The 26,805-nt window shown below is 33.0% G+C and overlaps 1 protein-coding gene across 1 annotated transcript in view; it reads left to right on the top strand.

The window, feature by feature from the left end:
* The window catches only part of mirr (iroquois-class homeodomain protein mirror), a 359,729-nt gene that overhangs the window by 113,012 nt on the left and 219,912 nt on the right, over positions 1–26,805 (top strand). The gene's annotated exons all lie outside the window — the stretch shown is intronic.

The following is a 26,805-nucleotide window of genomic DNA, read 5'->3' on the forward strand; positions in this document are numbered from 1 at the left end:
AAACAAAGTAGGCTACCGAAATCGACTCGATGTATGTGACGATCTCCGACTTAAGCTTACCAGCATACGTCCAGTTACAGAACAACTGTGCAAGAATCAGCAGGCTCATTCAGCTCATTAATGTGAATACCAACATTTATTTTGTTTAGTTAATAAGTTAAAGATTATCCAAACTCTAATAATCTTGAATTAATAAAGAAACAAAAAATGAATTTTCTTCTACTAACATTAGCTTAATTAGTTAATACTAATATAAAATTAATTTAATTTAATTAATTTTAATTAATTAATTATATTTTAAAATATAACTATACTGGTATTAAAATATGCTACATAAATGACAAATTTGCTTTCGAAGGGAACAAGAATAAGGTGGTCCGTGGAACTGTTCCGACTTAAAAAAAGTGGTCCCCACTTCAAAAAAGTTTGAGAAACGCTGGTATAGGCTATACACATTTCTTTAATACAAGCTTATAAATCAATGTCAAACTAGATAAGAAAAAATATTTCCATAATAATATTAAAGGCAGATTGAAGTTGTACAAAAAGATTACCGCTAACGACAAAATTGTTACTTGAAGGCCTGTATTATAAAAAAAACAGCAATTACATAAAATAAATGTAAAAAAGTGGTGGTCCAAATTCACCATGTAAGGTATTAACTAAAATTATGCGAAATATTTACGGATCACTTTTACAAATATTATAATCAGAGAAAAAAAAGCATGTACAGAAATAACAATCATCAATATACGCCATCTCATATACAGGGTAATGATAGAGGTACCGAAAATTTTACAGGTGATAGAGGTCGTGTTCCTGAACAGAAAAAACTTTGTTAAAGTAGCGAAATTCTAAGTATCAAAAAGAACTTTTAAGAAAACTTCAGAATTTCTTAGACGCGCATTGTTGCCCACTCGTGTTAACCAACTGTTTTAAACTCCACAGAAAATATCAAATCAAGAACTAAATCAACACACTTCCGTTTTCAACTCATTTCAATTCTTTCCTTTTCATCATAACTCAAATCAACTCTTTCCTTCTCATCACAACTCAGTTCAACTCTTTCCTTCTCAAAAGAACTAAATTCAATTTCCTTCTCAACACAACTAAACTCAACTTTCCCCTTAAGGGGTTAGGTACAGCTTACAGCAGTAAAATGTTTAGAAATATTCAACATTTTTTCCTCCATTACTGTATCTAGTACAATAATTAAAATTGGTATGTGTAAAACACTGTCCTTCTGCTGTATTTAAAAAAATATTTTTACGATTTAAAAATAATTATTTATATATTTTTTCAAAGTTCACAGTTCACTGTGCAGTGATGAAGCGTTTCCCTTATAACTCATAAACTTGTTAACTTTTCTATATTCTCTTCCTTTTATTTTATTGCTGAAACTCATGTTTACAATATTATGCTCTTTCAACTACATTCCTTAATAAATATTTTTTTTTTATTTTGTATTAGAAGAAAATAATGATATTTGACCATTTTTAAAAATAAATTTATTTTTCATCAGTGATTTTGCATCATACTGTAGATATGACATGCATAAATACACACAAAAAATTCCATCACAGAATGTTGGATAGTTTTTTAGTTATTTTGGAAACGCTTCATCACTGCACAGTGAAATGAATTATGAAGAAAGAAAATGTAAATATTTTTTTAATCGCAAAAATATATATTTTTTTCATATAGCAGAAGAACAGTGTTTTACACATATCAATTTTCATTATTGTACACGATATAGTAATGGAGAAAAAAATGTTGAATATTTCAGAGATTTTACTGCTGTAAGCTGTACCTAATCCCTTAATAATGCAACTAAACTCAATTCTTCTCTTCTAAACACAACTAAATTCAACTCGTTCCTTAATTCAACTCTTTCCTTCTCAACACAAACTCAAATTTCCCCTTCTCAACACAATTAAACTCAATTCTTCTTTTCTAAACACAACTGGTCTCTTTTCAACCAAACTGAACACTTTCCTTGTCAGCACAACACAACTTCTCCCTTATCAACCGAACTCGCTCCTTCTCTTCTCACTACAACGGAACTCTTCCCTTTTCAATACAACTAAATTCAACTCTTTCCTTCTCACCACAACTCAACTATACAATTAAACTCAAATCTTCTCTTCTAAACACAACTAAACTCAACTCGTCTCTTTTCAACCAAACTCAACTCTTTTCTTCTCAGCACAACTCAACTCTTCCCTTCTCACAACATCTCACCTCTTCCCTTCTCAACACAACTAAACTCATCTCTTCCCTTCTCTATATAACTCATCTTTTCCCTTTTCAACCCAACTCAACTCTTCTCTTTTCAACCCTGGTCTTCTCAACATAACTCAACTCTTTCGTTCTCAACCCATACAAACTCAACTCTTCCCTTCCACACCTAACTAAACTCAACTTCTTCCCGCCCTGCCTTTCTTTCCATTGCCTTCCTTCCTCGTCCCTTTTCTTCCCTCCTCTCTTTTCTATTTTTTGTATTTTCCCTTTTCTTTCATAGCTATTGATTTATTTCTCAGGTCAATTTTTATGTCTTTATTCTGTTTATCTGATATACATTTACTTCTTCTACCTCTGTATCTTTTATTCATCTAGTTTCGATTTTCTTTCGTTCCCTTTTTCTGTTTTTACTTTTTTTTCTTTCTTATTTTCAGCCATTATCTCTTTTATTTATTTCTTTTTCTTTATTTTCTACTTCTCTTTCTCTTTTCTCTCCTTATCCTTGTTTTTGCTTCTCTTTTCAATGTGTCTTATTTCTGTTTATTCCCTAGTTTTTCCGTCTCTTTCTGTAATCCTCTCTCGCCAAGCAGTGAGGCCCTGTACGGGCTGCTAATTCCTTGTTCTCGTCCACTGGCAGGAAGCGGCCGATCCTTCTCTGTGGCTATGCTTTATTGGCACGACACGGTCCCTTACAACTCACGTGTCGTTTATTACAAATTCATAACACATTTTTATGTTGTGTCGCGTTTAGGTACCAGCCCCTCCCGCCGCACGTTAGCAATTCAAGATCGCGTCATTCCATTACCAGAAACGGCGTGGCTACGTAGCGACCGAGGAAGTCAGGGCTTCGTTTCTCGACTGTCCTTAACTGTATGTCACGTACTCTGTTCCTGGTCGTGGTGACGTAGTTTCGACACCCGGGACAGTATTGATAAAGATAATCAGAGACCGGAACTTTGACAGAATGCCTTTTTAAATGTGTTAAATCTATCCTCATTTTGAAAGTAAATCTGTACGAATTATACCTTTGTGATTGAAACGTCACAGTTTTATGTTGTCCTTTTCTGCATTTTTTAATGTAAATGGCTAATTTACAAAATAAATGTTTTTTTTCTTTATTTTATTATACAATTATTATAATTATTTATCTATTATTAAATAATTTATTATTAAAATTGTCCACAGATATATTTTAATTTATTTCTATAACCGCTACAGTGAAAGTGACTTCACCGAATGTATATTATTGTCTTTCAGTCAGTTCATATTCTCTTTGCAACAGTGAGTACTGCCGTGCAAAAATGTATAACAGTAAGCGTTTTAATTATCGCTTGTGTTTATTTGACAAGGCAACAATGAGTGCGGGTCTAACGTTAATTTTAACGGTTATTTTTCTTCCAGTTTTCATTGCGACGTTGTTGTAGCTAGCTAAATATTTCATATCGCCACATATCAGTACAACCAAACACAAAAATGCACTTTCCAAGGCTACTGGGAAGAAGATTTCTTTGCTTCCAACAGTAATTGCAACATCGAGTCGAAAATCTCAATTTGCATTCGACTTATGTAAAGCTTTTCTTGCTGCCGAAATCCCTTTGTGGAAAGTGCAAGGTTGTGGGTCTAGTGCAAGGTTTTTGTAATTGCCTTTTATTGCGTATTTTAGCTATTTATAATGCCTTTTTGCCTGCCTATTTTAGCTATTTATGATGCCTTTTTTGCCTGCTTGTTTTAATGATTCATAATGCCTGAACTTCCGGTCTCTGATAATAACGAAACTGATAATTGTTGTGTGATTTTTAAACGTTTCATCGTGAACGTCTATTTCTATTTCCTTTATTTCCTTCTTCTTAAAATGCTCTTCTTCTCTTCATTTTAAACTTAATTTTGTGCTGATTACTCTTTTTCGCTTAATTGTATCTCCAAGTTTCATTATTTATCACTTTGCTTATGTTTACACCTTTTCCATTTCCTGTCCATTCCACTTTTAATTTTTAAATTGTTTTGTCTTCTTTTATTTGTAAAGTTTTAAACTTTGTATTCTTCATTACTTTTATTCATTACTCTTCCTTATCTCCTTGCCGCAGATTATTTTTCATTTTTTCTTCCTTCCTTCTGCATTGACTTTCAGTTCCTTTTCTTTCTTTTATTTTTATTTCGTCATATTCCTTTCCTTCTTTCTTCCTTCATTATTCTTTTTTTCTCAATTTATCTCCTTTCTCTGTCTTTATTAATTCCTTCCTTTTATCTTTCTTCTCTATTTACTTCCTTTGTTATCCTTCTTCTCTCTTTCTCTCTCTTTCCTTTCTTTGTTATTATCTTTCTTTCTACGTGAATCTTCATTTCTGTCTTTATTTCTTTTGTTTCTTTTTCTTTCTTCCTTTTTCCTTCCTTTATACTTTATCCCAGTTTTTACCGTTCTCTGTTATTCTTTGTCTTTCTTCATTTCTCATTCTTTATTCTATTTCAATCTTCCATTCTTCTGTCTTTTCTGGTTATTTTTATCACACAATCTCTATCAAGTTCTTTTTCTAGTTTTCATTTTTCTTTTATTCTTCAAAATTTTAATTTCCAATTCTCTCTTTATTTTATTCTTTCTTCCTCTTTGTTTGATTGTCTGTCACAAATTATTTGTTATCCATTTTTCTTTCCATCAGTTTTAATTTATTCTATTTCTTTCATTTTCGTTTCATCGTGTATTCCTTCTTTCTCTTCTCGTAATTTTCTTTTTCCTTCTTTACGCATTTCCATTTTTCTCACTGTTTCTCCCTTTATATTTTAGCGTAGAACCTTCCTAACTTTTTCTTTCTGCTTATTTTCATTTCCATTACAATTTTTCACTTTGATTTTTTTTTTATTTTTGTCCCTTCGTTTCTCTTTATGACGACGACTTTGGCTGTGAGAAATCGAAAATGACTTACGGTTGTTTTACAGAAGATGAAAACACTGATTATAATTTACCTTACGCACATAAAGCTATAGTTTATTTCCATAGTTACTTTTATTCAGATCGTCCGTTAGTGTTTTAAATTAAAAACCCATTTCTAGTCGCAGATGTCCCAGGATGATATATTTATCTGGCTGCTTAGCGCTGGTAATAAATATTGGACTTTTTTTATATTGGGTTGTTACTTTCCTTCGACAATGCGATTGGAAAAAGGGGAGTGGGACTTTACATAAAATAAAATTTCAACCACAGAGAAGAAGAGGAAGGTAGGTAGAGAGAGAGAGAGAGAGAAAAAGAGAGAGCAGATAATAAGATACAGGGAATCGATACGAGGGATGTAACCAAATTCACCATCGTGACGCAATGAAAGGAACATGTTGATTTTAAAATAATAGGTGTAGGTACATGAGACGTGGCATGATTACTTCTTGAAATGCTAGTCGAGTCCACTTCTGTTCGTGAAGTCAGTCCATATAACATAAGCAGGCTGGATAACGATCTGCATCGAGTCGTCTCCTGCAGTGCCGGTCGCTGCAACAACCGCCTATCTCTCATTTCCTTAATCTTATATACAGGGAGATACAAAATATGCGCGACAGTGTATTTCAAAATTTTACGCTATTATTGTGCGATTAACAATTTTTATGTATGCGTTTTTAGGCTTTTACTGCGAATGTGATCAGAGTTAGGCTTTTACGTAGTTTACATAGAGCGTATTCCGAATCTCACCGGTGAGCAATCCGATGACATCACGGTGTTCCGAATTCCACCGATGACGTCATTGATGCTCCACCGGTGTCGCACCGGTGCCATCAACTTGCAGAGGTGGTGGCAGTCTCCATCAGCCGCCATCAGTGAATCTGATTGGTTCTTGTATAGGGCGGGAATTAGCAGACGAATAACATCGTGCACTGTTGTGTCATGGCGGTGTGTTCTGCTTTAGTTCTGCTGTATTGTTTGTAATGAGCACAACGTAAAACAATATGTTAATGGCTTATGAGCGAACATGTCAACGGACCAGTTAGTACTACTGGTTCAAGAAATAAATTGTTTATGCTATCTTTTCTTTGAACGAGATGGGAGTACGGAAATTTCGCAAAATTTTGCTAGCGTAGCACAGAAAACAACTTGTACAGTCGCCATGACAGCATCGATCCTTCCAGCAGTTTTGTTCCTTATTTCGCTGCAACGTGACGTCATTGATGCCACCGGACCGGTGAGATTCGGAATACGCTGATAGGTTGGATAAAAAGTTATGGCAACACTGCTGTCACATGACGATGGTGTGTTCGAAAGTTGCCAGCTGTGTGGACGTGAACAAGCACTGTTAGATGAGTTAGTGCAGCCAGCGGCGACAGTACTCTGTCAATCTACTGCAGTGTGTAGAACGTTGACTTTCATAAGGATAGTGCGAGCGCCCCAAGACCATGTTTACAAAACTAGAGCAACGTTCCTATATCAAAATTGATGTGGCACGAGGTCGTAGTGCACAAGAATGTTTTCAGGGGCTGCGTGAAGCACCACCACCTTCATCCAGCGCTCAGGAGAAAACGACGACACTTGGTGGTACAGAACCCCATCATACTTCATGACAATGCAAGGAGTCACACTGCTGCTGCTGTCAAGGACCTCTTGCGCCGCTGGCAATGGGAGATCCTGGAACATCCACCGTAGTCACCCGATATGAGAACCATGCAATTACGATCTCTTCGCCAAAGTGAAAGAACCACTGTGAGGGACCCGGTGCAATACCAAAGATGAATTACTTATCTGTGCTATAGAGCAGTCAATACGGAACATCAACAAACATGAACGCGCTAATGGTGTACGACGCCTTCCAAACATTTCGCAAAAGGTGATAAATAAGGGGGCGACTATATTGAAGGTACGTAAATGTTGTACCCCTGTGAATAAAGCGATATCAGAATTATCGAACTGTTGCCATTACTTTTTATCCAACCTTAGTATTTCACTTCAGATTTCCAAAGTTTAGGAATTAAGGTACCTACAGATTCCATCACCAGGGCAGATAGGTAAGACCACAGGGATCGCCTACTCTGTTAATCTCATTACGCCAGGCTAATCCTACGACTGAACAAAGGTTATGCATAGTGAGACAGGAAATGTTTAACAATTTAAATAGTTTAAAATTATCAATAGATTACAAAGAAATGAAAATCATATGGGGACAGGGAGAATAGTCTATACAAAACAAGGAAGAAAGGATGGAACTAGCGTGGTGATTCGGAATTTGGAGGTTAAAAATAGAAGAAGAGACATAGGAAAAGATATATTGTCGGTTTCTTGGTAAAAGTGACCAAGTCCAAAATGCAAAATTCTTGGGAAAAGGCATTTAAAGGTTTAATGATCCTTCTAAAGATAACTGTACTTCTTTAGATGTTAGTAGTTAGTTATTTTGAAGGTAAATATGGTATATTATTAGTTTATAATATAAACTTATGTCTTAAATTTTCATAATGCTTGGAAGTCTTTAATGTGACTTGGTCACTTTTACCAAGAAACCGACGATATATGTCCTTTACGTAATTAAAAAGAAGACGCGATACACATTCTATTATCTTGCTCAGAAAATGAAAGAACAAGAAAGCATTTTATTGAGGAGCCATAACTAAAACTAAATGTAGAAATACGTATAGGAAGAAAATTGAGGAAAGTCGGAAAATATTTGTATATACTAGTAAAGACAAAATGGGAAGGGCATGAAAACTAAGGTATAAACATTTGTATATAAATAAGAAATACATAGTGATTAAAGAGAAAGAGTTTTTGTTAAGAAATAACTAGAATGATTGTACGTAGTATGGAATATATAGTTGTTGTTTAGTCGATTGTCGGAAATTTTCAAGCGTTACATGAAACTACCTCTCCTATAGTACATTAAGAACTATAGAACTATGTCGAAAAAGTTGTTAATCGTCAAAGTCTATAACTATAAAGATTCTACAACTTAGCTAACACTTTTCTAGATTAAAAGTCTAGAAATCTGATGAAAAATATTGAGTAACAATTTGGAAAAGTTGTTGATTGTCAATAATAACCTAGAACTTTGACAATCAACTGTAAATATCTTATAAATTTTCGAGCGTTACATAAAACTACCTCTCTTGTAGTACATTAAAAATCTAGAACTATGTCGGAAAAGTGGTTAATCGTAAAAGTCTATAACTATAAAGATTCTACAACTTAGCCAACGCTTTTCTAGATTAAAAGTCTAGACATCTGATGAAAAATGTTAAGAGTGACAATTTGGAAAAGTGGTTGACTGTCAATAATAACCTAGATGTTTGACAATCAACTGTAAATATCTTATAAATTTTCAAGCATTACATAAAACTACCTCTCTTATAGTACTTTAACAATCCAGAACTATGTCGGAAAAGTGGTTAATCGTCAAACCCTATAACTGTAAAGATTCTACAACTTAGCTAACGCTTTTCTAGATTAAATGTCTAGAAATCTGATGAAAAATATTAATAATAATAATAATAATAATAATAATAATAATAATGGCTTTATTTAACCTGGCAGAGTTAAGGCCGTAAGGCCTTCTCTTACACTCAACCAGGATTAAAACTTGCTTACATAGTTGAACATAAAGCTGGATCAGAATTAAGTAATTACATACTGATACAATTTAGGTACATAATGAGATCTAAAGAGGTAGTTATATAAAAATGTACCTCATAAAATAAAAATAAACCTAGTGGAATACATATTAATGTTGTTAGAATCAAATACGAATCACATAAGAACAGAAGCCGATAATTCAATAAAAATGTATACAGTAGAAATAAAAATAAACACATTAGTATACATATTAGTAGGCCTATTTGATTAGAATTTAGTAGGATTTACATAATTAAACCAGAAACCGACAATTGAATAAAATGTACACAAAAATAGATTAATAATAAAAAACAACACAGAGGGATACATATTGGCGTTAAGTGATAAATAAACACGATTTACATGATTACACAATAAAAATAAGAAACAAAAATAATAAAAATAAAAAATAAATAAATAAAATAAAAAATAAATACAGTTGAACACATTCCATTAAATATTTGCAACGCGTTAGGTCTGGCAACTCATCATAAGATATTTGTCTAATTTACATTTAAAGAAAATTAAAGTTCGGCAGCCCTTGACTTCAGGCGGCAAAGAATTCCAGTGACGAGAAGTAGCAACAGTGAAAGATGAAGAATAAAGAGATCATGTGTGGAGTGGTATTTCTAGCGTGTTATCATATTGTGACCGAGTATTTAAGTTATGATACTGAGAAAGACTGTGGAATCGGACAGATAAGTAAGAGTAACAATTTGAAAAAGTGGTTGATTGTTAATTATAAACTAGATGTTTTACAATCAACTGTAAATATCTTACAAATTTTCAAGCGTTACATAAAACTACCTCTCTCATAGTACATTAAGAATCTAGAACTATGTCGGAAAAGTAATTAACCGTCAAAGTCTATAACTGTAAAGATTCTGCAACTTAGATAACGCTTTTCTAGATTAGTAACCATTTGAAAAATTGGTTTACATTAAATGTCTGTAACCTAGATATTGACAATAAATTGTTTACGATTGTTGACAATCAGCTGTTCGATTTTGTTCAAGTCAGAATTATCTCCATTGTAAAAGTTGCATTTCTTAATTAAAATATTTTGGAATACACACTAATAAAAATGTTTTAATGAATTTTGGAACAATTATTTGACTTCTTGAGTTTATAACCTAGATATTTTGTAGTCAACTGTTCGATCCGTTACAACTTGTCACAGGTTTCATAAAAAAAGGTCGTGCTTTAAGGTTAAAAGATTTACTTGGTATATTAACTGACAAGAATATTTAAATTCATAATATTTCTAAAGTTTTTTTTATTTAAAAGACTTTAGTTTATGGCATCCATTTGATTTACAAGTAAATTATTCCAAGAATTTTAAGTACTGGGTAAAATTAGTCACAGTAAGGATTACGCGTATATTTAGGATACTAATCTTTTATGAAAAGAAATATTATATAGACCTACAACAATTTCTTTATTTATGGCAATAATAGGTAATGCTAGTAAAATATTTACACTTAAATCTCATTGCATAAATTTTCTATTATAATCCCTTATGTGGTAAGAGCTCATATTTTAAGTCCTACACCCACAAAAATGTTTGTGATACAACTGAGCGTACAGATGGTAGCAATAATTTATTAAAATTGTCGTCTAAACCGACTATTCATGCAGGTTTTTATAATTTAACGAAATTCTTTTACGATAGACTATATACAAACATTCTGCTGGTTTGGCTTTCATAAATCTTGTTGCAAGTTTTGTAGAATTTATTAATATTAATAAAGATGTACCGGTATGCAAGTTGTATTTCATGTAAGGAATTATGGTACATACAACCAATAATAATAGCAGAAAGGTGCGTTCGAAAGAGTATTATGGTGATCTAGGGATATTTTAGCTTTCGTAGTACTTGTTGAGTGACTTTGTTCCATCATTTCTCGATGAAATCAGGTATACCTCTAGGTGAAATTGAGCTTCTTCATGATGTAATAGGCCCACAAAGATTCTAAGTTTAACAAAGTTTCCGAAAGATATGAGTACTTACAAATAATCTAAACTATAATCGTATATATTTCTAATATTTTTATCTGTGTATTAAAATGTGTCTCAGTGAAACATATAGCAGAGTTCGTATAGGTCAGTTTCTGTCAGATGCGTTTCCAATTCACTGTGGGCTAAAGCAAGCAGATGCACTATCACCTTTACTTTTTAACTTTGCTCTAGAGTAGGCCATTAGGAAAGTCCAGGATAACAGAGAGGGTTTGGAATTGAACGGGTTACATCAGCTGCTTGTCTATGTGGATGACGTGAATATGTTAGGAGAAAATCCACAAACGATTTGAGAAAACACGGGAATTTTACTGGAAGCAAGTAAAGAAATAGGTTTGGAAGTAAATCCCGAAAAAAATAAGTTTATGATTATGTCTCGTGACCAAAATATTGTACGAAATGGAAATATAAAAATTGGAAATTTATCTTTTAAAGAGGTGGAGAAGTTAAAATATCTTGGAGCAACAGTAACAAATATAAATGATACTCGGGAGGAAATTAAACACAGAATAAATATGAGAAATGCCTGTTATTATTCGGTTGAGAAACTTTTAGCATCCAGTCTGCTGTCAAAACATTTGAAAGTCAGAATTTATAAACCAGTTATATTACCGGTTGTTCTTTATGGTTGTAAAACTTGGACTCTCACTTTGAGAGAGGAACATAGGTTAAGGATGTTTGAGAATAAGGTGCTTAGGAAAATATTTGGGGCTAAGAGAGATGAAGTTACAGGAGAATGGAGAAAGTTACACAAAACAGAACTGCACGCATTGTATTCTTCACCTGACATAATTAGGTACATTAAATCCAGACGTTTGAGATGGGCAGGACATGTAGCACATATGGGCGAATCCAGAAATGCATATAGAGTGTTAGTTGGGAGGCCGGAGGGAAAAAGACCTTTAGGGAGGCCGAGACGTAGATGGGAAGATAATATTAAAATGGATTTGAGGGAAGTGGGATATGATGATAGAGAATGGATTAATCTTGCTCAGGATAGGGACCAATGGTGGGCTTATGTGATGGCGGCAATGAACCTCCGGGTTCCTTAAAAGCCATTAAGTATTATTATTATTATTATTATTATTATTAGCAAGCTGTTTTAATTTGTTACACACAAACTGCACAAATTAAAACACAAGAAGAATAAAAAGGGTAGATTTCTTTTGAGACCACCCTACAAAACAAGTCATGTTTCCATGTAATTTGGGTAGTAATACAAGTTTTTGTGAACTTTGTCAAAGTGCTGTCAAGATGAAGGCACTAGATTAACACCCATATTAGGGAGGTCATTAGAGAAGCCAAACAACAACGCAAAAAAAAAAAAAAAACTGAAAGGTGTGCAGATGTTCAAATGTCTGTGTTGCTATGGTAATACAGACGTTACATTATCATGCTTAACTCAATTTGCATTGAAGAAAATTATTATAATGGAAATACACGTTAGAGGGCAGCACTTGTGACAGGGGCGTGGCCCCGGTCGTCCATCAATTATAAATTAAATTGTGATAAAGGGGGCCATGACAGTTTTGTTAAGATTTAGTACCTTCAGACCCAGTAACAGAAAACCGTTGTTAGAGGTGTGGTCAGATTCGTGGTGCTTTACGGGGAAAGGGGAGGGTAGAAGGCAAGTTGCTCGATGGTATAAAGGGTAACCATCTGACAGGGATACTAAAATGTTGCCCCATTCTGAGCTTGTATGTCTTCATCAGAAATTGATTACCTTATATTTCACAGTTCGACAATCTTATCGTTTGACGTTGCACTGGAATCACGATCTTGAGTTCAAATCTCACCTAGGACATGAATGTTGTAGTAGCAATATTTTATGTAAAGACGATTTAAACTATAGATGACTAGTGGCTTGTGCAGCAAATGCTGCAAACTAAGTTCATTAGACGTTCAAATACAAATTTTTCAGATTTATTTTCAATGAAGAATACCAGACATTTTGAAATTTATTTGTTTCCATAATAATGAAACATACTCCCTCTGAATGTTTTTTATGCTAAATACTTTTTCTGAAACTTATCCACCTTCAGTTTTTGAGTTTCAATACGAAAACGCAAGTAACAATTTCAGGACGATCAGTGGGTTTTTCATGTGGGAGTAAAGCAGTAACTATTTCAGGTCATTGTGGATTGTAGCTGAAAGTTAAAAAAAAGTCAGGTTTGCTATGTTTTCGAATAATAGACATAGCATCTTGGTATAGCTGCTGCATGGAGAGCTTGAAATGTAGAGGGTAAAATCATTTTATCCTGCTAAGAGATCTTGCTGAAATGATTGGGAGACTACAAAATTTTGTAGGCCTCTTATTTTATCAGTAAGTAATACCTTTTGGTCTTTCCTTAGCAACTGTAATTTTTGCCCTCTCTCGAGGCAATACTGAAGAGAATGACGCATATAAGTATATACACCACACCGCCAATAAGTTTATGAAAAAGACCCAAGCCCACTTGATTAATAACTATGAAAATATTTTATTTTTAATAACAATATTATTTTCTTACGTAAGTTTTGTAAGTTCATTTGTAAAATAGCCACCACTCGTAAATTATAGAAATGAAGATCTAATTTAAGATATTCTCTGCATCTATTTAACCTTATATAACCCAAAAACGTTTCACTTTCATATCATCAATACAGCATTAATATGTATAATTAATGAAAATAGTCACATCATGGCATTAACTATAATAATATTTCATTTCTAATAGTAATAATGTCGTCAAACCACCTCTAGTTTTGTAGATTTTAATATCCAATACACAGCTGTACTCAGAAAATTACACGCCGCAAAATCAGACCTGTAAATTATTTTAGCAAGTCTTGAGTTTTTAATATCCAATTGAATTTTAACTCTAAATATGTCAGCAATCTTGCAGGTCATGGCCTTCGTGTAATAGCCTATTGTTTATTGTAGTGTGTGTTTTATTTTATTCTGAAATCACGGCCGACTGATGAAATGCAATTAGTTCTCAAAACTGACGAAAGATGGATTTTGGAAAATTGGAAAATTATGTAGGAAGACTAACGCTTCACTGAAAGTTACTATTTTTCTGAAAATCCTTGGATGTCAAGCTTCAAAATGAAGGGCCATTCATTAATAACCGTTCAGCCGTTTTCCTGTAATTTCCATTACCAGTTCAAATTATATATATATATATATATATATATATATACCGAACGTGGGCGAGAAATTACAAATTTTAATCGCAGCATTTTATCAGAGATGGTTTCTCTTCCATTCTGTAAATCCACAACATGAGCTCTCTGCTTCTACTTAAAAGGATATTATCGGCATTCAGATTCCATCCCCATTACCCAAGTTTCAAACATCGAATGTCGATCAAACGGTAACCGTTAGACCACTGCGGCCGACAAAATTCTGAGAGGGACATTAACAATCTTCAATAGATGGTACAGATTAATGAGACAAAGAATACCATAGCCTAATCCAAATTGACAATGGTCACAACGTAAGGAATCCCGTAAATAAGAAGGGAATTAACAAATAAACTACGAATTGAAGAGACAGTATTCTGATAAAGTCGATATAAGGATAATAGTAATGTGAAACAATATCTGCGGGCACTTTCATATATGTACGCACTTTCTGCTGCATGCTGATTCTGGAGCTGAGAAAATTAGAAAATAAAATTGGCTACAGAATATTGTAAATTTAAATCACGTTTCATCGTTAAATTATTAATTTACATTTAACAAGCATTGTTCTGGATATTCATGATACCGTACATGTAATAACTCCAGACATTTTTATGATGGCCATCTAATGACTGGGAACATTTTTGATACTGGTCATTTAAGATAATGACCATCTAATGACTGGGAACATTTTTGGTACTGGATATTTAAGATAATGACCATCTAATGACTGGAAACATTTTTGATACTGGACATTTAAGATAATGACCACCTAATGTCTGGGAACATTTTTGATACTGGACATTTAAGATAATGGTCATATAATGACTGGGAACTTCTTTGGTACTGTACATTTAAGATAATGGCCATCTAATGACTGGGAACATTTTTGATACTGGACATTTAAGATAATGGCCATCTAATGACTGGGAACATTTTTGATACTGGACATTTAAAATAATGGCCATCTAATGACTGGGAACATTTCTGGTACACGACATTTAAGGTAATGACCATCTAAGAACTGGGGACATTTTTGGTGCTGAACATTTAAGATAATGACCATCTAATGACTGGGAACATTTTTGGTACTGGATATTTAAGATAATGACCATCTAATGACTGGAAACATTTTTGATACCGGACATTTAAGATAGTGACCATCTAATGACTGGGAACATTTTTGAAACTGGACATTTAAGATAATGGTCATATAATGACTGGGAACATTTTTGGTACTGTACATTTATTGTATTGTATTTATTAACATTCCATGGTATTCATACATGCTTACAGCTAGAATATGGAACAAGTCAAAAAACTTAATACTATTATAAAATCTTAATTTATAGTCACAGTCTAGATTTAAGATTTAAGATAATGGCCATCTAATGACTGGGAACATTTTGAAACTGGACATTTAAGATAATGACCATATAATGACGGGAACATTTTTGATACTGGATATTTAAGATAACGGACATCTAATGACTGGGAACATTTTTGATACTGGACATCTAAGACAATGGTAATCTAATAACTGGGAACATTTTTGATACTGGACATTTAAGATAATGGTCATCTAATGACTGGGAACATTTTTGATATTGGATATTTAAGATAATGGCCATATAATCACTGGGAACATTTTGGATACTGTACATTTAAGATAATGACATCTAATGACTGGGAACATTTTTTGTACTAGACATTTAAGGTAATGACCATCTAATGACTGGGAACATTTTTGGTACTGGACATTTAAGATAATGACCATCTAATGACTGGGAACATTTGTAATACTGGACATTTAAGATAGTAGCCATCTAATGACTGAGAACATTTTTGATACTGGACATTAATGATGATGAACATTTTTGCAATGGACATTTCGCAGTGGACTAATTGACTGATTCATTTCACAAGATCAGGAAACATTTCAACAATAATAATTACAGCGGTGAAAGTAAACAAACGAACGAAAAAAAAATGCTAATACTATTTTGGTCTCAGGGATAGACTTGCAGTAAGAAGTACGCCGTCTTGTTGATATATCTCGCGAAACATTGCATAATTGACAATAATTATTCAAAGAATAAGCTAATAATGTTCAGCTCAAAAGAGGAAAGCGGAAACAAGGAAAAGAAGAAAGCGCGAAGTGAATGAGCTCATAAAGAGCATATTCTGCTCTTGCACGACTCTGGCATAAATACTTTTAGAATCTCATTAAACCGGCTGTAAGTCTACACGCAGGAAACACTTGTGAGCACAAAGCACTCCAGGATCTTTCTTTCCTTTGAGGACCGTGTTTCACTTTGAAATCTGTTTTTAAACAGCTAAAATCAATTTTACACGGGAAGTGCCTTCAGAAATACCGGCTTGAACACATACAATAAACAGCTGAAGTGAGTTTCCGACATGTCGATGCCATTGGAGACATCACATCAAATTATTTCCTAGTTTAGTTCTATTATATACAGAGATGCACTTACTGTAGCTAACAGCGCCACAAATTTCATTCAACAGGGGATATCAAACTACAATCTATACTAATCAAATTCTGCAAATGCTGTTGAGTCGGTTTTGTTAACTGCACTACATGTGATATATCGCCATGCATTTGCTGCTGTTCTCTCTCTATCTCGCATAGATGCTGCGGTTAATAGGGCTAAACTGTTTGCCGTTACTCATCTCACTGGGGTAGTTGTGCAGATAGTTGCATTTGTAAATGAATAGGGAAGGGGTGGAGTGTATGAGAGAGCCTCGTTTCTAGTTTACCATGTGTTGACACACAAAATTGAAATCCCATCCGCGCTACCTACTCGTATATACGCTACTAAATTTTCTCATGGCATTGGTTAAACGATTCAACTGCTCCGCTATGTGGTTATGGGGACGTATGACGTAGCCTACTACGTTGATGAAATTTCTGAGCACTGGAAATGAAATAAAATTGAAGTGGTTTATTAAATTGAGACCCGGAATCCAAGAGGGGTCCAACGGATGTAGGTAAATTCTCATTTTTAAATAGAACTATAAATGATTGGAATGACCTACCTGCAGCGGTCTTTGAGAGCTGTCCTTCCTTAAGGAGATTCAAGAATAATTTAAAGAGTTGTGTATAAAGTGAAAATTAAAATTAAGGTGACATTCAACAGTTAATTTTTTAAGGTGACATGTATTTATCTAGCCTGACGAGTTTACTTCCTTGGTTTGAATTGTAAATTATTTAAAAATAGCGTGTAAGAGGGCCTTAGGCAAGAAATGTTCAGTTTAAATGTAGTTCTGTTTATAAGTATGCATAAGGATGTAATTATTCGACTTATTTGAACTGTTGTATCAGTGAAGGGAGGTGAGTCAGTGAAGTTATGGTTTTACAGTGCAGTGAACAGTTCCGATCAGTGATAATTTATAGCTTCAATGAAATGTGTTCTATAGTGTCAGTGAAATGTGTTACAGAGTGTCAGTGAAATGTGTTACAGAGTGTCAGTGAAATGTGTGCTAAAGTATCAGTGAAATGCGTCATAGTGCCACTACAGGGAATGAGATGAGAGTAAAGTGAAAGACTATTGAAACTTATGTAGGGTCTATACATAATTATGTAGGTTGTATTGTAAAATTAGGTATTTTATTTATGTTTTATTATTATTGTGTTAAATTGTATTGTGTATTCTTATTGTATTGTGTATAAAATTGTATATGTGTTGTAAAATTGTATTGTGTATTGTAAATTGTATTGTATATTGCTTATCATTTTATTGTGTATTGTTTATATTGTATATACCACTGCCACCGGGTGCTTGCCCACTTGCAGTGTAAATAAATACATACATACATACAACTCCATTTTATATCGAAATCGAGTTAGATACACGATTTGATGGAAGAGTAATGGAAGGGAGAAAATTTCTCTCCTGCGCCGGGATTTGAACCCGGGTTTTCAGCTCTACATGCTGATGCTTTATCCACTAAGCCACACCGGATACCCACCCCGGCGCCGGACAGAATCGTCTCAGATTAAGTTCCAACTCTTGGGTTCCCTCTAGTGGCCGCCCTCTGCACTACGTCATAGATGTCTATGAACGTAGAACTGAAGTCCACACATGTGCTGAGGTGCACTCGTTATGAGTGACTAGTTGGCCGGGATCCAACGGAATAAGCGCCGTCTTAAATCACGAAGTGATTTACGCATATATAGATACACGATTGCATTGATTTCGTTACTGGGAATCTGTATATCAAAAATAGAGGCCCAACTCCAACATTTAACCATGCTAAAGTGATGTGAAATATCTATCGGAACTAAAGAGAGACCCAACTCCAGGCACTTGGCCTCTCTTGTACTACATTGGGCAGTGGCGGAAGTTTGTCGCTAGATGGCAGCAGGAGCGTTCTACATCAGTTTTCTGAAAATGGCTTCAGCTTCAGACAACGAATCATCTGCTGATAGCATAAGCATAAGATAAGAATTTCGTGATTAAAAGAATCACTTCCTTCAGTATTTCAAAATGACAGCAATAAAAATGGAGAAAATTCAAAATAACTGAGTATAAATTTTTACCTACAGTAAAACTCGTGAGAATGAGATTGCAGTTTCAGGAACAATGTCAAATATTGTGTTTGATTACTTCAGATTAATTAAGCCAAATTCTAAGCCGGATCTTCCCAATGTACCTTTATACACAAAGCCCTGTCCAGTGAAGGCTGTCAAAATTCGAGACTTTAACACAATCAAAAATCATCTAAGAAAGGACTTAGTCTCTTACATAGGATCACTGCAGTCAGCAGAAAACTTGTTCGATTCTGAGGGCGATTAACATGTTAATGTGTATTGTGCAACAAATAAAAGTATTGTAAATCAAAGTGATTACTTGTCATTTACATTACTGTTTGTAAATACCACACAGTAACCTTCAAAACTACTCAATATGGCTGTAAACTTGTATGTAAAGGTTCCGGAATCCAAGAGGGGCCCAATATTTAATCACTTGGAAAATTTATTTCTCATGCAAAATAATTAGTAGAAGCTTGTTGCCATGGATATGAAAAGATGTAATGGAGATATACTTACGAGGAAAAGAAAAAAATGTAATTAGTCAGAGCCATTTTGTAGCAACAGCAAACATTTTTTCAGTTTCCCAAAAGTTTGATGTAATGGACTTGGGCCCCTCTTGGATTCCGGATCTCAATTTTATACTTAATGTAAGAACAAAAATATATTCGAAAAGAATTTAAGTAGGATAAAATATCAAATTGTACTATCTTAACATTGTATTCTCAGGGAACACCATTTTACACCTTTAATTATGTTGTAGAACTGGATTATTAGATTTCTAGTAGCCCTATCGATTGAATCATTATCAGGCTGAAATATTCGAGTGTTTGTATCGCTTGAACTTTGCTGCAAGATTGGAATATTACAATATTATATTGTCATGTAAAGATTAAAGATTAAAATATTACATTTTTACCATACATTTGAATATTACAATTGTAGTGCAGCCTGAACATTTCAGATTGAAATGTTAGAAATGTAGTACTGAACTGACCGAACATTTCAGACTGAAATATTGATATTATATCATTTTAATGTTGTCAGACTGGAATAATACATGTTGTATGACTTAAGAATAAACCTAGATATACCAATTGTTGCTATATCTCATGAACGTTCTCAAATTGCAGTGTACAATTTCATTGTAGGATAGCCTAAAGATTTCAAACTCAAATATTACTTTTATTGCTATCCTGAAATGCCACGCTATAGCATAAACTGAACATTTCATATTGATTAATTCAGTTACAGTATAGAGTGAACATTTCAGATTGAAATATTATAAAACAATTGAATTTCATCAGATCGAAATATTAGTCTACATATTGTAACACTAAAATATTTACAGACTATTTAGAATATTGTATTTGTATAATAATCGCGTGAACTTTGTTGGATTGTAATATTGTAACAGGTTTTTTATTGTATTATCGTCTAATATTACATTTCTTGCTCTTCTGGAGTACTGTAATTATGACTTAGCCTGAACATTTAAGGCTAAAAATATAAATTTTAGTATAGCCCGAACATTTCGGGAAGATGTGAATTACCTCAAAGGGGGCTGTTTACCTTTTCACATGTACGTAAATTTTCCTCTGTTTATTAGATATATTGTACGTAAATTGCCTCCCATTCGCCTAGGACGTCGAATCTTCAAATCCAGCACTGAGTGTATTTCGCACAGTACTACTTGTTCATCCACCGAAATGACACTATATAATCGGACCAGAAAATTGCGATTGTTATGTGACTTAAATTTTGTCTAATCATAATATTACATATTTTGTTAGTATATCGTTTGAATATTACAGCGGTTGTATCATATTAACTTTTTCAGACTGTTACTGACTTGAAACTTCGACACTAACACAATATTATGATTGTTTAACGAATTTTATGAAATAACATACTTGCTTATTGTATCACATCAGGTTTCTAGATCAAAATATTAAAACATTTTTAACTTTTCAACCTTTTATGTCAGAAAGCAACAATGTATGTCTTCAACTTTATAGATTAGAAAGTTACTTCCCATTTCTTGTTCTAAGCATTTACAAATATTCTCGTTATTATCAATCATTTCTAAACTAATCTAATCCATCCTAATCTAATCTAATCTAATCTAATTTATTCCTACTTCCTCTTCTAAGCATTTACAAATATTCTCGTTATCATTATCATCAATCATTTTAAACTAATCTAATCTCTTCTAATCTAATCTAATTTATAGCTATTTGTTGTTCTAAGCATTCACAATAATATTCTCGTTACTATCAATCATTTTAAAGTAATCTAATCTATTCTAATCTAATCTAATTTAATTTATTCTTATTTCTTGTTCTAAAAGTTTACAAAAATATTCTCGTTATTATGAATCACCTTAAGTAATCTAATCTAATCTAATCTAATCTAATCTAATCTAATCTAATCTAATTTATCGCCATTTCTTGTTCTAAAAATTTATAAAAATATTCTCGTTATTATCTATCATTTTTAAAGTAAGCTACTCCATTCTAATCTAATGTAATTTATTCATATTTCTTGTTCTAAAATTTTACTAAAATACTCTCATTATTATCAATCATTTTAAAGTAATCTAATCTATTCTAATCTAATCCAATTTATTCCTATTTCTTGTTCTAAGCATTTACAAATATTCTCGTTATTATCATCAATCATTTTTAAACCAATCTAACCTCGTCTAAACTAATCTAATGTATTCCTATTTCTTGTTCTAAGCATTTATAAAAATATTCTCGTTACTATCAATCATTTTAAAGTATTCTAATCTATTCTAATCTAATCCATTCCTATTTCTTGTTCTAAAAATTTACAAAAATATTCTCGTTGTTATCAATCATTTTAAAGTAATTTAATCTATTCTAATCTAATGCAATTTATTCCTATTTATTGTTCTAAGCATTTACAAATATTTTCGTTATTATCAATCATTATTAATCTAATTTATTCCTATTTCTAATTTATTCTACTCTAATCTAATTTATTCCTATTTCTTGTTCTAAGCATTTACAAATATTCTTATTATTATTAATTCCTTTTTAAATTAATCTATTCTATTCTAATCTAATTTAACTTACTCCTATTTCTTGTTCTAAGCATTTACAAATATTCTCGTTATCAATCATGTTAAACTAATGTAATCTAATTTATTCCTATTTCTTGTTCTAAGCATTTACAAATATTCTCATTATTAGTAGCAATCACTTTTAATCTAACTTAATCTAATCTAATCTAATCTAATTTATTCCTATCTCTTGTTCTAAGCATTTACAAATATACTCATTATTATCAATCATTTTTAAACTAATTTATTCTAGTCTATTCTAATCCAATCTAATCTAATCTATTTCTTGTTCTAAGTATTTACAAATATTCTCGTTATTATTATCAATCATCTTTCAAACTGTTCTTTTTGTGCTTAACTGTAACAATAGAGAAGAAAGTGGGGATAAGTTTAAACAACACAAAACATAAAATTATCAAAAGAGAAGACATATGCATGTACTGTACTACATATAGACAGCATTTATATTCAAGACCGTGGTCTCAACCCTGTAAAAAATATTCTGCTTCAACCTGCTATAAACTTGACGGCGTGTATATCTACTATAAAATTATTTCAGCATTGTTAAGAAATAAGAAATACCTTGTTAGATAGTTTCTGTGCTATTCTGTTGGTTTCTGTGTGTTTAAAAAATAGATTGTGCTCACGTGCTGAAGCCCAACTACCAGTTATTACATTTTATATCAATAAAACACAACAACAGGGTTTTAATGGTACTGCAGCAATAAAATAATAAAGTCGAAAATTCGTTTCATATTTATACATAGCGGTCAAATCTGTTTATTAACAATATTTCAATTTATAGATTGACAACATCAATTTCTTCAACTAATAATGTTGTTTTTTGTAATCGTTATTTGTTGCTTGTTGTTTGGATTATTATGTATATATTGTATCAATTTTCCACCCTGCCTCCCCAATTATTTCTTTTGTTTCTTTTACAGTGAGCACAATCAATTTTGTAGCAATCTACATGAAATACCATAAAACACGAATCCATACAGATGCAAATACGATACTGGAGCAGGCAATGCTTGGGCCGGAGAACTCTATTACATGACGCATAGATAACATCATAGGCTGTCCAAAAAATTGGTACACACAGACAATTTCCAACGTACGTGACATAGGTTCGACTCTCTGATCTATTCTACAACAAACTCGTATATAGTACATCCCTGCTGTGACTGTATGCCTAGACCATCAGTCTGGGACACAAGTAGTCCGAGTTCGAGTCCCGATCAAACCTGGAATTTTTTACTGAAAAGTTCATAGTGAAATTGTGGTGAACAAGTTTCGAAGTTAGAATTTTTCTCGTGGTTCTCCCGTTTTTGCATGTTAGTATTAATATAATTCCGGCCATTTCATTCTCATATTCATATAACTCAGTGAAGTCAAAGCAAGCGCATTTTTCTGACCTTGACGTCATGCGCGGGTATTAAGCGCTAGGTATGCTAGGAGGAATAAGCAGCCTGTTGGATTAAGAAAACAGTGGTGCACAAACTTCAGACGGAACGTGAAATTTTATGTCGTTATTTTTATATGGCTTCTTTCTGTTTGTTATTATCTATATTGTCTGTAAAACAAAAGTACTAACACCTATTTCTTAGCCTAATATTGCAGTTGTGTTTTAAACGTTAATAAAATAATAAAGAGTAAAGAAGGAATATTCACACAAATTCTATAATAACTACAACTATACTGTACTAAGTGAATTAAACACATCATTAATAAAGAAAGTGTTATCCCAAAGAAAGACACTGAATATGACATCATAAGTTGAAATTGATATTGATGGTAGCCTATCTTTAGCTTTATAAAAGTAATCAAAACAATATTATAGTACAAAGCAAAGTTGTCTAGGTATGTTTTAACTGTAACTAATATTACATAATAAAACTCTTATCGCATTATGCATTTAGGTGGTATTGGTGCGCAACTTTCTGTAATCAGAATATTAAATTATCTCGAAATCTGCTGAAGCTATAGAGCTGACGTTTTACCAACACATAGGCACATATCTTTTGCTTGTGATGTAACAGTATTTGCTTTGTTAATTCATTTCCTTACAGACATTTTCCATGCGAATATTTTCAAACATTTTAATACACTATCTTCAGTAATACGTATTTACGATGTATTAGATTTACGAAAACAATGTGTTAGTACCTGTAAGGCTAGTAAACAAACTTATCTGAAAATTTCACTTTTCTGTAAAAAAGTTGAGAAAATATTCCTTTTGAATAAAAAAGAAAACTTGTGAAAAATGAGCATTAAAATTAAAACTTACATTCTTATAATGCACTTATACTTCTCAGACAAATCTAAAAATTAACATGGATACAGTTTTAATAAGTTCTCTTCCCTTTATCCATTGAATCAGTGCTGGCCATCCCTGTATTTAGCTCGACCAAGCGGTATATACTACCTCTTTCGTCTGTCTCTTTCCTTTCCGCTGTAAAGCGCTCAGGCTCTTCTGGGCTCTAAAGCGCGCGCTTGCTCCTATGGGCATCAGTTGACATCACTGATATAACTTATGCAATCACTAGTTAACGACATGTGCAGTTGCCTGTATGAAACTTTGGTATACAGCAAGCCTCAGCATAGTCAACTGGTGTACTTAAATATACCTTGCCGAGGTTAGCGTGGTAATATTTCATTATGATGGATGTAGTACTAGGAATTCGCTCTGCCCTATATTAGTAGTACCGATTATAATAATAATAATAATAATAATAATAATAATAATAATAATAATAATAATAATAATAATAATAATAATAATATTGACAGTATTACCAATAATAAATATAAAAACTATTATTATATTTTTTTCATATTTTTTTTTAAATTTAAAAGTATATCGTACTAGTGTTTAATCAGTAAACAGCATAAATGTTATTTATGTAATATAACTATTTTTATTAAATTTCAAAACTCACGATTAACTTGAAAACTTCAAGAAATGGAAACATTTCGAAAACAATTTTCAAATCACTGCGATGATTTCTATGAGAATCCGCAGTTCTAACAGAAAAAAGTTTAGTCACTCTGCATACGGAAGTCCGCCAGACGAAACTACTCCTTTGTTTAACTCGCCGTAACACGGAAACTAGGAAAGATTTTGAATAGCAACCACTTTTAAAACTAATTGTCATTCTTTCTGAACATTTCTCTCACTTTGACCCCCATCTAAAGTAAAACATAAAAATGTTTGCCGCTTACCAACTTTTGAGGGTGTCAATGTTTATTTTCAGCAGGTCACTTCGAAGTTAGTATTTCTTTCTAACTTTCCAAAAAAGATTTTGATTTCGAATTTTTTTGTATGTTTTTCTTAGATATTTATCTACACATCCTAAAAATTACAGCACGATTGATTGACTATCATAGTAGCTACGACATGATAATGTTTAAAGTTGCAGCAAATAGTATCTTCGTCTACAGGTACTGATAGCCCGCAAAAGCTAGGCTGCTTTCTCCCTTTCCTTTTTGCACGACGGTGCATATTCCGATACACTCCTTACTCGACAGCCATTTCAACGAGTGCTTACGACCACTGATTTAGATAATAAGATTTCACAGCAAATCCTCGTTGCTCACCTGTTCAATGCTTGCTCCATGTTTAATAAATTCCATCAATCAGACTAAGGCTACTATTACACTATCAAAGTTCTTTGACAAAAATCTTTTATAAAATATATGACATTGTAATGGGTTTTCTTTTATAAAAGTTTCTTTGATAAAAGATTTTTTTATAAAATGTAAGTACATCTTATTATCTTTGATAAAAGATTTCTACACCTTGAAACAAATATGGCGGAACGCAAAAATAACTGGACTGTTGCTATTACAAAAATTCTGATATCGGAACGTGAAGGAAATTAAATGTTGTAAATAAATAATTTGTACGATATAATATTAATATTATATAATAATATTTTATAATAATAATTTGTATAACTTTTTAAGTCCTCGCATTGCAGCTCTTTCAATAAGTTCTGATGGATATCTCTCTTATCACGTTTTGTAATCCACGGTTTAAACCACATGCGTTTCTTTTTCTGTTTCTTTTTCGGTAAAATGTTTATGTAATAATTGAACTAATTGTAGCTAAACAAGCATAATACTAGAATAACTCTTCTTGGGCTTTCAGCCAGGTGAGTTGGAGATTAGCTTCCAAGCTTTCGACGGCTAGCTCTGCCATCTTCTTCTTCTTCTTCTTCTTCTTCTCTGCATAATACTGTTCTCCATTAATGGTGTTATAAATTTTACGCGTAAATATTAGTATCAACAAATCATAAACTTAACGCGTAAATATCAGTATTAACATATCGTAAACTTAACGCGTAGGTCTAAATATTAGTATCAACAAATCATAAACTTAACGCTTAAATATTAGCATCAATAAATCCACGGAACACGTGTTAACTGTTGTGGAACAAGTTTTAGGTGCGCTTTTGTTCCTAATTTTATGTTATCTTTGATAAAATATTTTATAAAAGATTTTATGTAGTGTAATATACCGCAAATCCTACCTTTTATCAAATATCTTTGATAAAATAATTTATCATAATGTTTGTCAAAGAACTTTGATAGTGTAATAGCAGCCTAAACAATGACAATGCAATTAAGCCTTCTAAAATATGAGGCGCATCCATAAGTAACTTTCCCACTCGTCCCACAGCTAGCAAACCATATGTTGCGCGAAGCGACTGCGTGTACGTGATAGAGTAATGTCCTGGCATGGCGCATGCGCTAGCGGAACTTCCCGAGTGCTCTCAGTAGCTTCGTTGCATTGGTTGAAGATGGACGCTCCTATCCCAGCTCCCGCCGCGTGTGAAGTGCGGTCAGTGATAAAGTTTTCGAATGCACAGAGCATAGCGCCGATTGAAATTGATCGTCAGCTATGCCAAGTCTATAGGAGCGTCCATCTTCAACCAATGCAATGAAGCTACTGAGAGCACTCGGGAAGTTCCGCTAGCGCATGCGCCATGCCAGGACAGTACTCTATCACGTACACGCAACATATGTTTGCTAGCTGTGGGACGAGTGGTAAAGTTACTTTATGGACGCGCCTCGTAATCTATGTACTACCAACAGCAAAAATTAAAATCTTTCGTTTCTTTGCCCCATCTTGTATTTTATATAGCAAGTAAGTGAAGAGTGAGCTTA

This window comes from Periplaneta americana, chromosome 14 (genome assembly GCF_040183065.1).
Source record: "Periplaneta americana isolate PAMFEO1 chromosome 14, P.americana_PAMFEO1_priV1, whole genome shotgun sequence".
In the NCBI taxonomy this organism is placed as follows: domain Eukaryota; kingdom Metazoa; phylum Arthropoda; class Insecta; order Blattodea; family Blattidae; genus Periplaneta; species Periplaneta americana.